At 39.8% G+C, this 14,077-nt stretch overlaps 7 non-coding genes across 7 annotated transcripts; 5 read left to right on the forward strand and 2 right to left on the reverse strand.

Annotated features, from left to right (window-relative positions):
- Positions 1-1,110: 1,110 nt before the first annotated feature.
- On the forward strand, positions 1,111-1,192 carry trnal-uag. The gene has a single exon. It is a non-coding gene; the product is annotated as a tRNA-Leu (tRNA).
- Positions 1,193-3,083: 1,891 nt separating this feature from the next.
- trnal-caa lies at positions 3,084-3,194 on the forward strand. The gene is made up of 2 exons: positions 3,084-3,121; positions 3,149-3,194. It is a non-coding gene; the product is annotated as a tRNA-Leu (tRNA).
- Positions 3,195-5,365: 2,171 nt separating this feature from the next.
- trnak-uuu lies at positions 5,366-5,438 on the forward strand. The gene has a single exon. It is a non-coding gene; the product is annotated as a tRNA-Lys (tRNA).
- A 3,496-nt stretch (positions 5,439-8,934) lies between these two features.
- trnaw-cca lies at positions 8,935-9,006 on the reverse strand. Its single transcript has one exon. It is a non-coding gene; the product is annotated as a tRNA-Trp (tRNA).
- Positions 9,007-9,568: 562 nt separating this feature from the next.
- On the forward strand, positions 9,569-9,641 carry trnak-uuu. Its single transcript has one exon. It is a non-coding gene; the product is annotated as a tRNA-Lys (tRNA).
- Positions 9,642-10,198: 557 nt separating this feature from the next.
- On the reverse strand, positions 10,199-10,270 carry trnaw-cca. The gene has a single exon. It is a non-coding gene; the product is annotated as a tRNA-Trp (tRNA).
- A 562-nt stretch (positions 10,271-10,832) lies between these two features.
- Positions 10,833-10,905, forward strand: trnak-uuu. The gene has a single exon. It is a non-coding gene; the product is annotated as a tRNA-Lys (tRNA).
- Positions 10,906-14,077: the final 3,172 nt, after the last annotated feature.

The following is a 14,077-nucleotide window of genomic DNA, read 5'->3' on the forward strand; positions in this document are numbered from 1 at the left end:
CTCTGGTAAAAGTTGAAGTTCTGACTATACTTTTTTACTGAAGTTACAGTGAAGAAGTTTGGGCGTTGACATGTACTTAATTAGTAGTAAAGGCTTTGTTTTTACTTGTTTCAGTGTCACTCTGGTAACTGGACCTCACATCATATTAATATTAGGGCTGTCAGTCGATTCAAATATTTAATCGCGCTGTTCTAAATGTGAAGAGAGATGACAGAGACGTCAGAAAGCGCCCCCTATCTGTTTTCTTTACTTTACAAAAGCACAGCATTTTGTTGTTATTATTATTGTGTACAAAAAAAAGTAGAGCCTTTACATATTTGAATGATGTGTTGCTCTGTTCGATCAAAAAAGACAGTAATTTATGTTCGTTTCGGTGTTATGAGAAAAAAATAGCACAAAACGTGCTGCCGTGTTTGCCGCCCCCAGACAGTAAAATGGCGAATGTGCGGATCATGGCTGATTTCAGTGCTGATTTGAGATATGGCGCATCAGTAAAACAAATGTTTTTGATGGATGTGCAGAATCGGGAAAACCTTCCGTAACCATGGCTGAGTGGATCAGCAGCACTTTTTTGAATCAACACCGTAGATAATTAAACCACGAACGAAATACATCTGCTAATGTTGCATGTTCACTATATGACCTAGACATGCAAGAAAAGTCAAAGCCTGGCTGTCAGGATGGCTGAGCTTTTTAAGGAGCTGCGTTCAGGTTGCAGTCTCCTCTGGAGGTGTGGGTTTGAATCGCACTTCAGATAGGGGTGTACCTTCTTGGTCAATTTTCCCATGTGGAAGAGACTTCAGTTCAGAAAAAACATGAGAGAAAACTATTTAACATGTTGACTCCGTTCAAAGTCTTCTGTTGCTTTTTTGATACTGAAAGATTTTGGCTTAATGTCACTGTATAATAAAGACTCATCCAAATGCTTGAGCATGTCTTTAGACAAAAATAGTCCATTTGACATCACTGGTTTGAACACTTGTTTTGTTATCATGATAGCTGAGCATGATCTCTCATTTAAACAGGATCTGGTTCCAGGAATGGCACAAAATTGTACAACTGTGTGGCTAAATCTGCCACAAGCTGGTAGTCCTGTCTCGGAGCTTAACTGGTAGCGTGGCCGAGTGGTCTAAGGCGCTGGATTTAGGCTCCAGTCTCTTTGGAGGCGTGGGTTCAAATCCCACCGCTGCCACTTTATAAATTTGGTCAAATCTCCTTCCGTAAATACTGCAGATGTTGATCAGCGGGTCCAAAGACTAGACCCGTTGAGATCGAGGGTCGCTGTAAATGCTAGTCAAAAGGTGCTCGTTTTAGCTCTATGTTAAACAGTCTCACGAGCTCTTGTCAAATAGAATACAAAGGTTATCCTGCACTGCACACAGTTTTTCTTTCAGTTTGTCAAGTTTGTCCTTTTTTAGTCAAAAAGTAATGATTTGTATTTATTTCTCTGAACAACCAGATAGGTCCAAAACACACATACTAAGCTTATTTTCAGAAAACAATAAAGGACTGGATTATGCAGATCAGTGTACTCTGTACAGCATTGTTGTGAAATCTGTCCTTTTCACTTGTTCACATTATGCAATACACTGATTTACTTTTATGTGACACTTTTTCTTTCACAAACGCTGTAAATAAGAGTGTCATGGTTAATCAATGATCCATCTCCTAATTGAATTATTAAGATAAAATGCCACTATAGAAACGATAAAATAAAGAATCTGAGGATACTAGCAGATAAGACGTTGCATTCTTTTCCCTTTGCACTTTATTTACACACAGATTTAGCCACACAGCTGCACACTTTTGTGCCATTCCTGGAACCAGATTCTGTTCAAATAAGAGCCCATGCTTAGCTATCATGATAACAAAACAAGTGTTCAAGCCAGTGATGTCAAATGAAAGCTAGACTGGTGTGTCACAGCGAGGTTTCAACTATTTTTGTCCAAAGACATGCTCAAGCATCTGGATGAGTCTTCGATATTCAGTGAAATTTTGCCAAAATATTTCAGTATCAAACAAGCAACAGAAGACTTGAACACGCAAATGTAGAAGACGTATTTCGTTTGCGGTTTAATTATCTACGGGGTTGACTTAAAATAGTTTTGCTGCAGTGTTAAAGAGCTGTGTTCTGGCAGAACAAGCTGTGGGAAATGTGTAAGAAACAAACGTAGGCAAGATTTTAACATGGTGCAGGAAAACCCCAATGGATTTCAAATCCGTCACCTTACCCACTTAACCATGACTACACAAGGTTCTGCCTTAAGACCACTGTGGCTTGCGTGCATCAAAGGGAAACCAATGGCAATTTTTCTGTTTGGCTCTCACACACCACAGATGTAGACTGGTTTACGAAGTCAACAATAAGCAGTCAGAAGGCAACACGAGTTTGGGGTTAACATGAATGAGACAGAGGGAGTCAGTGATGTAAACATGACTGAGAACAGAGACATTCCTGATCATCATCTTTTCTCTGCTTGTGTTCTATATGTGGATCTTCCATGGTTGTTGTTCAGCCTGCATACATTTACTAGGTAACAAAATGTTTAATTAGTTTTTTTGTATAAAACATTTCTGTTTGATCATTTTTAATTAAAATATAAATAAATAAATAAATAAATAAATAAATAAATATAAAAGAGGCGAAATTAATCCTCCAGTGCAACACACGTTATGTAGATAGATAGATAGATAGATAGATAGATAGATAGATAGATAGATAGATAGACAGACAGACAGACAGACAGACAGACAGACAGAGTAATATTTGAAAAGTACCAGACTCAAGGTTCAATACATTCCAGGAAACTGAGTGTTCTGGTCTCCATATGGATGCATGGGTTTAAATCCCACTTCTGACACTAACTTCATTTTCAGGCAGATGGATATATAAGTTAGAGAGATCAATAGATTGATAGGAAAGATGAGCAGGCATATATATGCATTCAGACAGAAAAAAAGATAAGACTGATGTAGATAGATAAGAAACACAAAAAAAAGAATAGATAAGACAAACAAGTAGACAGAAACTTGCAAAAATAGTTTTTTCAGCCACTAAGGGGATAAGAAACACATGCTTGTATGTCAGGATGGCCGAGCGGTCTAAGGCGCCAGACTCAAGGTTCTGTACCTTCCAGGAAACTGAGTGTTCTGGTCTCCACATGGAGGCGTGGGTTCAAATCCCACTTCTGACAGTGACTTTATTTTCATTAGAAATCAAAACAATAATGAAATAATTATTCCCCTCTGTATTTCAAACACAGACATACAGAATAAACAAGTAGATGGTTACCAAATAGTGGGAAAAACAGCCAGAAAAAAACTGTTAATACAGACTAGCAGGAAGATGGATATATAAATTAGACAGATCGATAGGAAAAACCCAGCCAATAGGGTTGCACAAGCCAGTGCACTCTTAGTGCCGGTCCCAATCACTATTACTGGTAAAGGGAGAGAGGTAGCTGATATGATGGAGAGGAGAAAGGTACATATGTTGTGTGTTCAGGAGACCAAGTGGAAAGGGAGTAAGGCTCGTTAGTAAAAACAGGTATGTAGTTCCTTTTTAATGTTGTGTTCTGCCTACACAAATTCATTCCATTGAAGATGCATCTAAAATCGATGCTTGATGTTTAGACCTAATATGTATGTCATATGCACCTTTGTTATTTAATCTATTTTTGAACATAACACATACAATTTACAATTTATATAATAATAATTATATTTTTGCTGAGATTACCCGACAATTTGAGAAAATTCATTGTGTTTTTGTGATCGTTCTAAAAAAAAAAAAAAAAAATTATATCAGAGTAACACTGACCTTAAAACAAGTGAATGTTATTTCTTTAAATGCACTGTATAGTGTCTTATCTGTATCCATCAATGTTCCCTGACCAGCCTTGAACGATACACTGATTGATTGTTCTTTATTGGGAAGTGTTCACCTGTTTGGTGACAGGGGGCGCTGCAGCACTGCTCAGAAAATACAGAGACTCTGTACAGTAAAACCCCGTTGTACGAGCATAATTCGTTCTTGAAAATTGCTCATGTGTCCATTTGCTCGTACGTTCGAACTGATTTTCTCCGTAAGAATGAATGTAAAAGCGATTTAATCCGTTCCGAGATCTCATTCGATCGCTTATTTCTGCATTTAAAAAGTATTTGTAGCCTATTTTAACAAACAAATACACTGCACATTACCATAATGTAAACATAATTGAACACTTACTCATGTGGTAGTGGTTGATTGCGAGTGTGAGATGCGTACCACGCTCGTAACCTTCTCGGTTTCAATAGTAATTCTATTTACTTTCCTTTTCACAGCACCATCACTGATTTTCTTAGGAGACATTTTTCAAGATTTCTAGTGAAATAAAAATATAACACACAAAAAAAGTTATGTTTTTACTGCACTGAACAACGAGAGTGACCGAGTGATACGTCATCATCTAAGCGACTGATGCTTCACTCCGCCGAAAACGGGGAACCTGCAGCATGGGTTTGCTTGTGCCTTCGAAATTTGCTAGTGAAATAGGGTAAAATTTTGCGAGCAAGGTCGCTCGTATCTCCGTTTGCTCGTACTATAGGTTGTTTGTACAATGGGGTTTTACTGTACTACATTTTCTATATACTTTGTAACAAAGACGCAGTCTTGCACTTCAACGACGAAATGACGTCATCGCACAATGATGTCACGGTGTTACTTAGCAACTTTTAGAAGGATATTAATTTATAATCCATAACAGTTTTAAAATAAAGATACATTTTAATTTCCCTTTGACTGATCATCTCAGTTCATCTCCTCCAAGTCCTTTAGCGAGTCAAACCTGACAAAGCTTGGTAACATGTTATAGGAGGGTTATAATATAGTAATGTTAATTTGATGAGACAGACTCCACTTTGGACAAATTCAGTCTCCACATTAGACAATCAAAGATAGAACAGCTGCTAAAAGAGGCCACAAAGCAAGAGCTTTTCTGCTTTTACAATTCCTGATTGTTGGTGTAATTAAGATTCAGGAGTTAGTTTTCATATGTACAGGATCTGTTACACCATACAGTGAAATAATGAACTTAGTGTCAGTCATTTGGTCTGTGATGAAATGTAAAGTTTGTTTTCAAAAAGCTTATGCTATGCGTTAGACTATGGACAAAGATTGGCAAAGGAGCTCCTTGAATACTGCTTTTGGACATGAAATAGGGGATAACCTTCATGGTGGGTTCTTACAAGAAAGGCACATTAAACAAGTGGAGAAAGCTTCAAGAAACTCCTGAGATTCGCCCCCTCTGAGCAAGCACAGAGACAAGTATTTTATTGAGGCCAGGTGTCGCAATTGTTCTAAATTCGAAGAAGGTACGTTAGCAGAGCCCGGATAGCTCAGTCGGTAGAGCATCAGACTTTTAATCTGAGGGTCCAGGGTTCAAGTCCCTGTTCGGGCGTTAAAAATCCAACGGCTGACTGATTTTAGGTTATGGCATAATCCAAAGCTTGTTTGACTCGTCAAGTCAAGTGGCTTTTATTGTCATTTTTACTATACACAGTGGTACACAGTACACAGTTAAAACGAAACAACGTTCCTCCGAAACCCTGGTGCTACACTAAACAACAAAACAACATAAAGTGCATCGAGTGCAGCCTGGTGCAAACAGTGCAAACAAAAGAACAGTACAGACAGACAGAGTGCAGACAGACAACACAAGACAAGACAAAGACAAAAACCAAGTATAGCGCCGACTAGTAAACCTACTGTATACTTAAATATACAGTACTGTGTGAGGAGAAATGTAAAAACTATACCCAGGAGAAAGTACAAACAGAACAGAGCAATGTAGTGCAAAGAAACAGCAGCAAGGAGGTGCAAAGACAGCATGTAAACATTATACTGTAGTATAAAAGGTGCAAAAACAGCATGTAAACATTTTACTGAATACAAGGTGCGAGTATAAATAATAATAAATAGATAAATGGTGGTGGAGTGGATAGAGATGAGTGATGATTGTGTTTAGTCCAGGTTGTACATTTCAGTAACAGTAACACACAGTGAGTGTGTGTGTGTGTGTGTGTGTGTGTAAGTGAGTGTGTGTGAGTTCTGTTCAGTTCTTTGTGTTGAGAAGGCTGATGGCTTGTGGAAAGAAACTGTTACACAGTCTTGTTGTGACGGCCCGAATGCTTCGGAACCGTTTTCAATTCAATTCAATTCAATTCAATTTTATTTGTATAGCGCTTTTAACAATGAACATTGTCTCAAAGCAGCTTTACACAGATAATGTGGTGATTAAACATAAATATGTTCTTTGTAAGTATGTTTGTCCCTGATGAGCAACTGTGGCAAGGAAAAACTCCCCGAGATGGCATAAGGAAGAAACCTTGAGAGGAACCAGACTCAAGAGGGAACCCATCCTCATCTGGGTTGCACCAAATGTCCATTTGAAGCAGATATACAATGTTGTGGGGTACAGTGATGATGATCAGAAGCAAACTGCACTCCCGAGTCAGTGCTGCAGACCACCGACACCAACTACAGTCCAATCCGTCCTCAAAGCACCCGTTCTACTCCGGAATTAAGAGACCGTCCCGAGCTGCACAGAAGTGTGAAGATCCAAGGAGGGGAGAGGGGCAGGAACAGTGGTCACTGGAGCCTCAGGAGCATGTTTAACTCGACCGAGAGAGAGAGAGAGAGAGAGAGAGAGAGAGAGAGAGAGAGAGAGGGTGACGGGAAGAGAAGGATATGGATTATTAAGTGTAACTATTAGTGTACGAAAGTTAATGTCACTGTGCAGTTTGGACTCCGGCAAGACTCGCTATGGCAGCATAACTAAAAGGGAGAACCAGAAGGTAACACAGACATGAGGGATCTCTGGGATAAGAGACGACCCACCACACCACCGTCAACAAACCTGAGTGAACGTGTGAATGTGAGGGGACGACAGCATACAAATATCCCAGTTCACCAAACACTCTATATCCATGATCCCTCCAGATCTGTGCCTTTACCTAAGAGAAATCTACTGATAAAAGGCTTGACTAAATAAATACGTTTTCAACGTATTTATATATAAATACGTTTTCCTGATGGTAGGAGGGTGAAGTATGTGTGTGAGGGGTGTGTGTGATCGTCCACAATGCTGTGTGCTTTGCGGATGCAGCGTGTGGTGTAAATGTCCATGATAGAGGGGAGAGAGACTCCGATGATCTTCTCAGCTGTCCTCACTATCCTTTGTAGGGTCTTGCGATCCGAGACGGTGCAATTCCCAAACCAGGCAGTGATGCAGCTGCTCAGGATGCTCTCAATGGCCCCTCTGTAGAACATGGACAGGATGGGGGGAGAGAGATGGGCTTTCCTCAGCCTTCTCAGGAAGTAGAGATGCTGCTGGGCTTTCTTGGTGATGGAGCTGGTGTTAAGTGACCAGGTGAGGTTGTCCGCCAGATGAACACCAAGGAATTTGGTGCTCTTGACGATCTCCACAGAGGATCCATCGATAATCAGTGGAGATTGGTCGCTCTGTGCTCGCCTGAAGTCCACAACCATCTCTTTCGTTTTGTCCACGTTCAGAGACAGGTTGTTTGCTCCACACCAGGCAGTTAACCGTTGCACCTCTTCTCTATATGCTGACTCATCGTTCCTGCTGATTAGACCCACCACGGTCGTGTCATCAGCAAACTTGATGATATGATTTGAGCTGTGCGTTGGTGCACAGTCGTGAGTCAGCAGAGTGAACAGCAGTGGACTGAGCACACAGCCCTGAGGGGCTCCAGTGCTCAGTGTGGTGGTGCTGAAGATGCTGTTCCCGATCCGGACTGCCTGAGGTCTCCCAGTCAGGAAATCCAGGATCCAGTTGCAGAGAGAGGTGTTCAGGCCCAGAAGGTTCAGCTTCTCGATCAGGTGCTGAGGAATGATTGTGTTGAATGCTGAGCTGAAATCAATGAACAGCATTCGTACATACGAGTCCTTGTTTTCCAGGTGGGTGAGGGCCAGGTGGAGGGTTGTGGAGATGGCATCGTCCGTGGAACGGTTTGGACGATACGCAAACTGCATGGGGTCCAGGGAGGGTGGAAGCTGTGTCTTGATGTGCCTCATGACGAGCCTCTCGAAGCACTTCATCACGATGGGAGTGAGCGCGACGGGACGATAGTCATTGAGGCAGGAGACAGTCGATTTCTTTGGCACAGGAACGATGGTCGTTGTCTTGAGGCACGTGGGAACAATGTTACTGCTCAGGGAGATGTTGAAGATGTCAGTGAAGACATCTGCTAGTTGTTCTGCACATTCCCTGAGCACTCTGCCAGGAATGTTGTCAGGTCCAGCAGACTTCCGTGGGTTAACTCTGCATAGAGTTTTCCTCACTTCAGCTGTGGTTAGACAGAGCACCTGGTCAGTGGGAGGAGGGATGGTCTTCCTCGCCACCACATTGTTCTGTACCCATTGTTCTGTACCTCACTCTTCCCTTGACGTCAAAATTTTATGACATTTTTTTTCTTGCACAGAGTACGGGTTTTGACATTTCCACATGCTTTCCAAGTCTTACCCATACATTAGCAAATTATGGTTTAGTCTCACTGTGGTAAGCATCCTTTATGGTGTTCATTTTGACCAACCAATGGCTCTGACAATAGTCGTCTTTGTTTAAACCCAAAAGATATTGCCATGATCTTCCCATGCAAATATCATTAGTTCAAACATACATTGACTGTGACATTATTTAAGGTGTCACTGAAACTTGAATTGTGAATACATTTTAGTCACTATTTGCAGAGTTATCTTTTTTTCAGCTAGAGCAAATTGACAAAGTTTGGTAACGTTATAGGAGGGTTATAATGTACTAACGTTAATTTGATGAAACAGACTACACTTTGGACAAATTCAAAGTCTCCACATTGGACAATCAAAGATAGAGCAGCTGCTAATAAAGGCCAAAAGAAAGAGTCCAGCAACCATGACCTCGACGTGATTCGAACACGCAACCTTCTGATCTGGAGTCAGACACGCTACCGTTGCGCCACGAGGTCCGAGGGGCTGTTTTCACCAGCCTCAAGGTCCAGAGAAGGCTTTGCATTTATCTAATCGCGGTTAAAATGACAAATTGAGTCTGACGGTCAGGTTGCAGGCTCTGACATTTTCCGCATTTCAAGTCCCTGATTGTTGGTGTAAGTAAGATTCAGCAGTTACATTTCATATGTAAAGGAAACAATCTGTTACACTATACAGTGAAATAATGAACTCAGTGTCAGTCATTTGGTCAGTGATGAAATGTAAAGTTAGTTTTCAAAAAGCAAATGCTATATATAAGACTATGGACAAAGATTGGCAAAGGAGCTTTTAAGGTGCTTTTTATGTGAGTTATACATAGTCACATTTTTTAACTAGCCTGCATCCTTGATTACTGATGTTGGACATGAAAAAGGGGATAACCTTCATGGTGGGCGTCTTACAAAAAAGGCACATTAAACTATTGGAAAAAGATTCAAGAAACTCATGAGATTCGCCCCCTCTGAGCCAGCACAGAGACAAGTATTTTATTGAGCCCAGGTGTCGCAACTGTTCTAGGTTCGAAGAAGGCACCTTAGCAGAGCCCGGATAGCTCAGTCGGTAGAGCATCAGACTTTTAATCTGAGGGTCCAGGGTTCAAGTCCCTGTTCGGGCGTTAAAAAGCCAACGGCTGACTGATTCTAGGTTGTGGCATAATCCAAAGCTTGTTTGACTCTTCCCTTGATGTCAAAATTTTTTTGAGATTTTTTTTCTTGCACAGAGTACAGGTTTTGACATTTCCACATGCTTTACAAGTCTTACCCATACATTAGCAAATTATGGTTTAGTCTCACTGTGGTAAGCATCCTTTATGGTGTTCATTTTGACCAACCAATGGCTCTGACAGTAGTCGTCTTTGTTTGAACCCAAAAGATATTGCCATGATCCTCCCATGCAAATATCATTAGTTCAAACATACTTTGACTGTGACATTATTTGAGGTGTCACTGAAACTTGAATTGTGAATACATCTTAGTCACTATTTGCAGAGTTATCTTTTTTTCAGCAGGAGCAAATTGACAAAGTTTGGTAACATGTTATAGGAGGGTTATAATGTACTAACGTTAATTTGATGAAACAGACTACACTTTGGACAAATTCAAAGTCTCCACATTGGACAATCAAAGATAGAGCAGCTGCTAATAAAGGCCAAAAGAAAGAGTCCAGCAACCATGACCTCGACGTGATTCGAACACGCAACCTTCTGATCTGGAGTCAGACGCGCTACCGTTGCGCCACGAGGTCCGAGGGGCTGTTTTTGCCAGCCTCAAGGTCCAGAGAAGGCTTTGCATTTATCTAATTGCGGTTGAAATGACAAATTGAGTCTGACGGTCAGGTTGCAGGCTCTGAAATTTTCCGCATTTCAAGTCCCTGATTGTTGGTGTAAGTAAGATTCAGCAGTTACATTTCATATGTAAAGGAAACAATCTGTTACACTATACAGTGAAATAATGAACTCAGTGTCAGTCATTTGGTCAGTGATGAAATGTAAAGTTAGTTTTCAAAAAGCAAATGCTATATATAAGACTATGGACAAAGATTGGCAAAGGAGCTTTTAAGGTGCTTTTTATGTGAGTTATACATAGTCACATTTTTCAACTAGCCTGCATCCTTGATTACTGATGTTGGACATGAAAAAGGGGATAACCTTCATGGTGGGCGTCTTGCAAAAAAGGCACATTAAACTATTGGAAAAAGATTAAAGAAACTCATGAGATTCGCCCCCTCTGAGCCAGCACAGAGACAAGTATTTTATTGAGCCCAGGTGTCGCAACTGTTCTAGGTTCGAAGAAGGCACCTTAGCAGATCCCGGATAGCTCAGTCGGTAGAGCATCAGACTTTTAATCCGAGGGTCCAGAGTTCAAGTCCCTGTTCGGGCGTTAAAAAGCCAACGGCTGACTGATTCTAGGTTGTGGCATAATCCAAAGCTTGTTTGACTCTTCCCTTGATGTCAAAATTTTTTTGAGATTTTTTTTCTTGCACAGAGTACAGGTTTTGACATTTCCACATGCTTTACAAGTCTTACCCATACATTAGCAAATTATGGTTTAGTCTCACTGTGGTAAGCATCCTTTATGGTGTTCATTTTGACCAACCAATGGCTCTGACAGTAGTCGTCTTTGTTTGAACCCAAAAGATATTGCCATGATCCTCCCATGCAAATATCATTAGTTCAAACATACTTTGACTGTGACATTATTTGAGGTGTCACTGAAACTTGAATTGTGAATACATCTTAGTCACTATTTGCAGAGTTATCTTTTTTTCAGCTAGAGCAAATTGACAAAGTTTGGTAACATGTTATAGGAGGGTTATAATGTACTAATGTTTATTTGATGAGACAGACTACACTTTGGACAACTTCAAAGTCTCCACATTGGACAATGAAAGATAGAGCAGCTGCTAATAAAGGCCAAAAGGAAGAGTCCAGCAACCAGTATCAACTCAACAAGTCTCCGCTGCATGGGCTCAGTTAAAAAAAAACTGACCAACAAGGTTGCCCATCTGTCAGAAGTGGGATTCGAACCCACGCCTCCAGGCAGGTCATTCGAATCCAGCATTTGTCCTTTTCACCCATGTACTCCTCTCTGCTATTCACATAGGAGCACTACATGCTTAACCCTATTCCCAATGAAAAGGGGCTCATATAAAACTATGTGGCATTTATTAAATGTATGACTTAGGCCTAACTGTCCTTAGGCTAGCTGAAAATGTGCATATAGGAAGATGCTGAACACCGAATTCAGATACCTCAATGGCATTATGTGTTCAGATTTGCATTGAGGAATGGGACTGAGGTATTAAACAGATAACAGTTAGCAGAGGATGGTTTCGATCCATCGACCTCTGGGTTATGGGCCCAGCACGCTTCTGCTGCGCCACTCTGCTCACTGCAAGCAGCCAAGTTGGGACTCACATCTTGTGGCAAAGAGTGGCTCGGATCTACTCTTCTAGCTTCCAAACGGTGCTGGGAAACCCTGTGGGGTTCTTGTCAATATCAGATGAAGCTTCAATTGAATTTGGATTACAATGTAAAGGATTCAGTCAGAGACCATGCTCAGCTATCATGATAACAAAACAAGTGTTCAAGCCAGTGATCTCAAATAAAACCTAGACTTTTGCTTTGGTGACCATGTGTAGGCCGAATAATGAACACGCAAAAGTCATGGATGTATTTTGTTGGCGTTTTAATTATCTACAAGGTTAACTTCAAAACGTGCTGCTGCAGTGTTAAAGACCTGTGTTCCAGCATTTCTTCTCTTCAACCATGTACTGACCACATGCAGATCTTGAAGTGAAAGGATTTTGAAAGACGTTTTAATTTTCTTCACTCTGAAGCGATCCTCATATGTATGACCTTATATGTGATCTTAATCGATGTCCACCTCTCTGCTAATCAGATTTAAGCAAGTCAGGTCAAGTCAACGAGACAACGTTCCCCCGGAACCCTGGTGCTACACTAAACAGCAACCTAGTGCAAACAGTGCAGACAAAAAACAGTGCAGACAGACAACACAAGACAACACAAAACCCAATATAGCGCCGACCAGTAAACCTACTGTATACTTTGATTATACAGTACTGTGCGAGGAGAACTGGATAAACGATTTCCGAGTGAATATAAACAGAACAATGTAGTGCAAAAAACAGCAGCAGTCAAGAGGTGCAAAAAACAGCATGTAAACAGTGTAATATAATACAGTGAAAGGTGCAAAAAACACAGCATGTAAACAGTATAATACAGTAAAAGATGCAAAAAACAGCAGTTAAAGTGTGTAGTCTGGTCAAGTATAAATAATAATAAATAATTAAATAAATAAATAAATAAATAAATAAATAAATAGTGAGTAATCCATTCCACCACTGAGTAATGAGTACATCTGTATTACATTTTAGCCAAGACAATTAAACTGTTAATCATGAAAAATGTAAACAATACCAGCTATGTGGAGTTTTATTTTACTTCATATACCTATTATGGTGGAAACAATCACCTGTTGGATGTCGGAGCAAACACTTTTGTCCTCTGTGTCACTGGGGATTGTTGATAAATGCTGTTTTTCTCCATTGCCTCTCTGATAACACATGATTTTTTTCTCCAATGTTATTTCATCAAAGTCTGATTATATTTCTGTTATCCATCAAAACCAAATAAGATTTGGCATTATTTCCTTAACTGTGGTTGTTGGGATGCTCTGCACATCTGCCAGGTCCAGCTTTTCCCTACGGCCCTTAGCAGCCTGGAGATTAGACATTAAAGTTTAGAAATAGTAAAGAGGGTTAACATTCTTTGTAGTTTGTAGTTTATGTGGTACACATGGATTTATTTAAGACACAAAAAAATTGTCTTAAAAACACACAACAATTAACTTTTTTCTTTTCTTCTTTTTTGTGTATTTATTGTATCAGCAAATTCTGATCTCTTATATAAAAACTTCCCAAATGTAACATGTTATTAAAAGTACAAATCATATTTAGGGTCATTTAAGTCTTACAAAAATATAACTCACAACTATTAACAAGGTAATTAATGACTTTGACACGTACGTAAAAAGCGTCACTTTGGAGTTATTAGATGAAACCTGAAAAAAGTCTAATTACAGCAACGACAACAAGCTGCTGATAATATGACCTACAATATATAATAACCTAAACTAATACATTCAATACTACACTAATTTAATCTAAATAATTAAAACTCACCTACAGAAAAATCAAAATTACCAATCTGGAATACTCTAAATATAGCTGCAAAACTAAGTAATAAAATGCAACGAAAAAGAAAATCATATAATTCTTTTAACATAAAAAAAAGTTAGCTGGCCATTTTATATCATTAATACAAAAAATTAAAAAATACCTGACGAGGTCTGCTGGAATCATCAAGGAGCTGTAATCTAATACAGAATCAAATATACTGAAGTCACAACACATATTTAATATTTTTTCCCTATTAAACATAACAGTATTAAGTTTTATGTTCACACTTTAACGGGGATCAGTTATACTAATTGGCCAAATCTAAAGCGCTGATATTTTACTCTTAAAAAG

This window comes from Silurus meridionalis, chromosome 3, assembly GCF_014805685.1.
Source record: "Silurus meridionalis isolate SWU-2019-XX chromosome 3, ASM1480568v1, whole genome shotgun sequence".
Classification (NCBI taxonomy): domain Eukaryota; kingdom Metazoa; phylum Chordata; class Actinopteri; order Siluriformes; family Siluridae; genus Silurus; species Silurus meridionalis.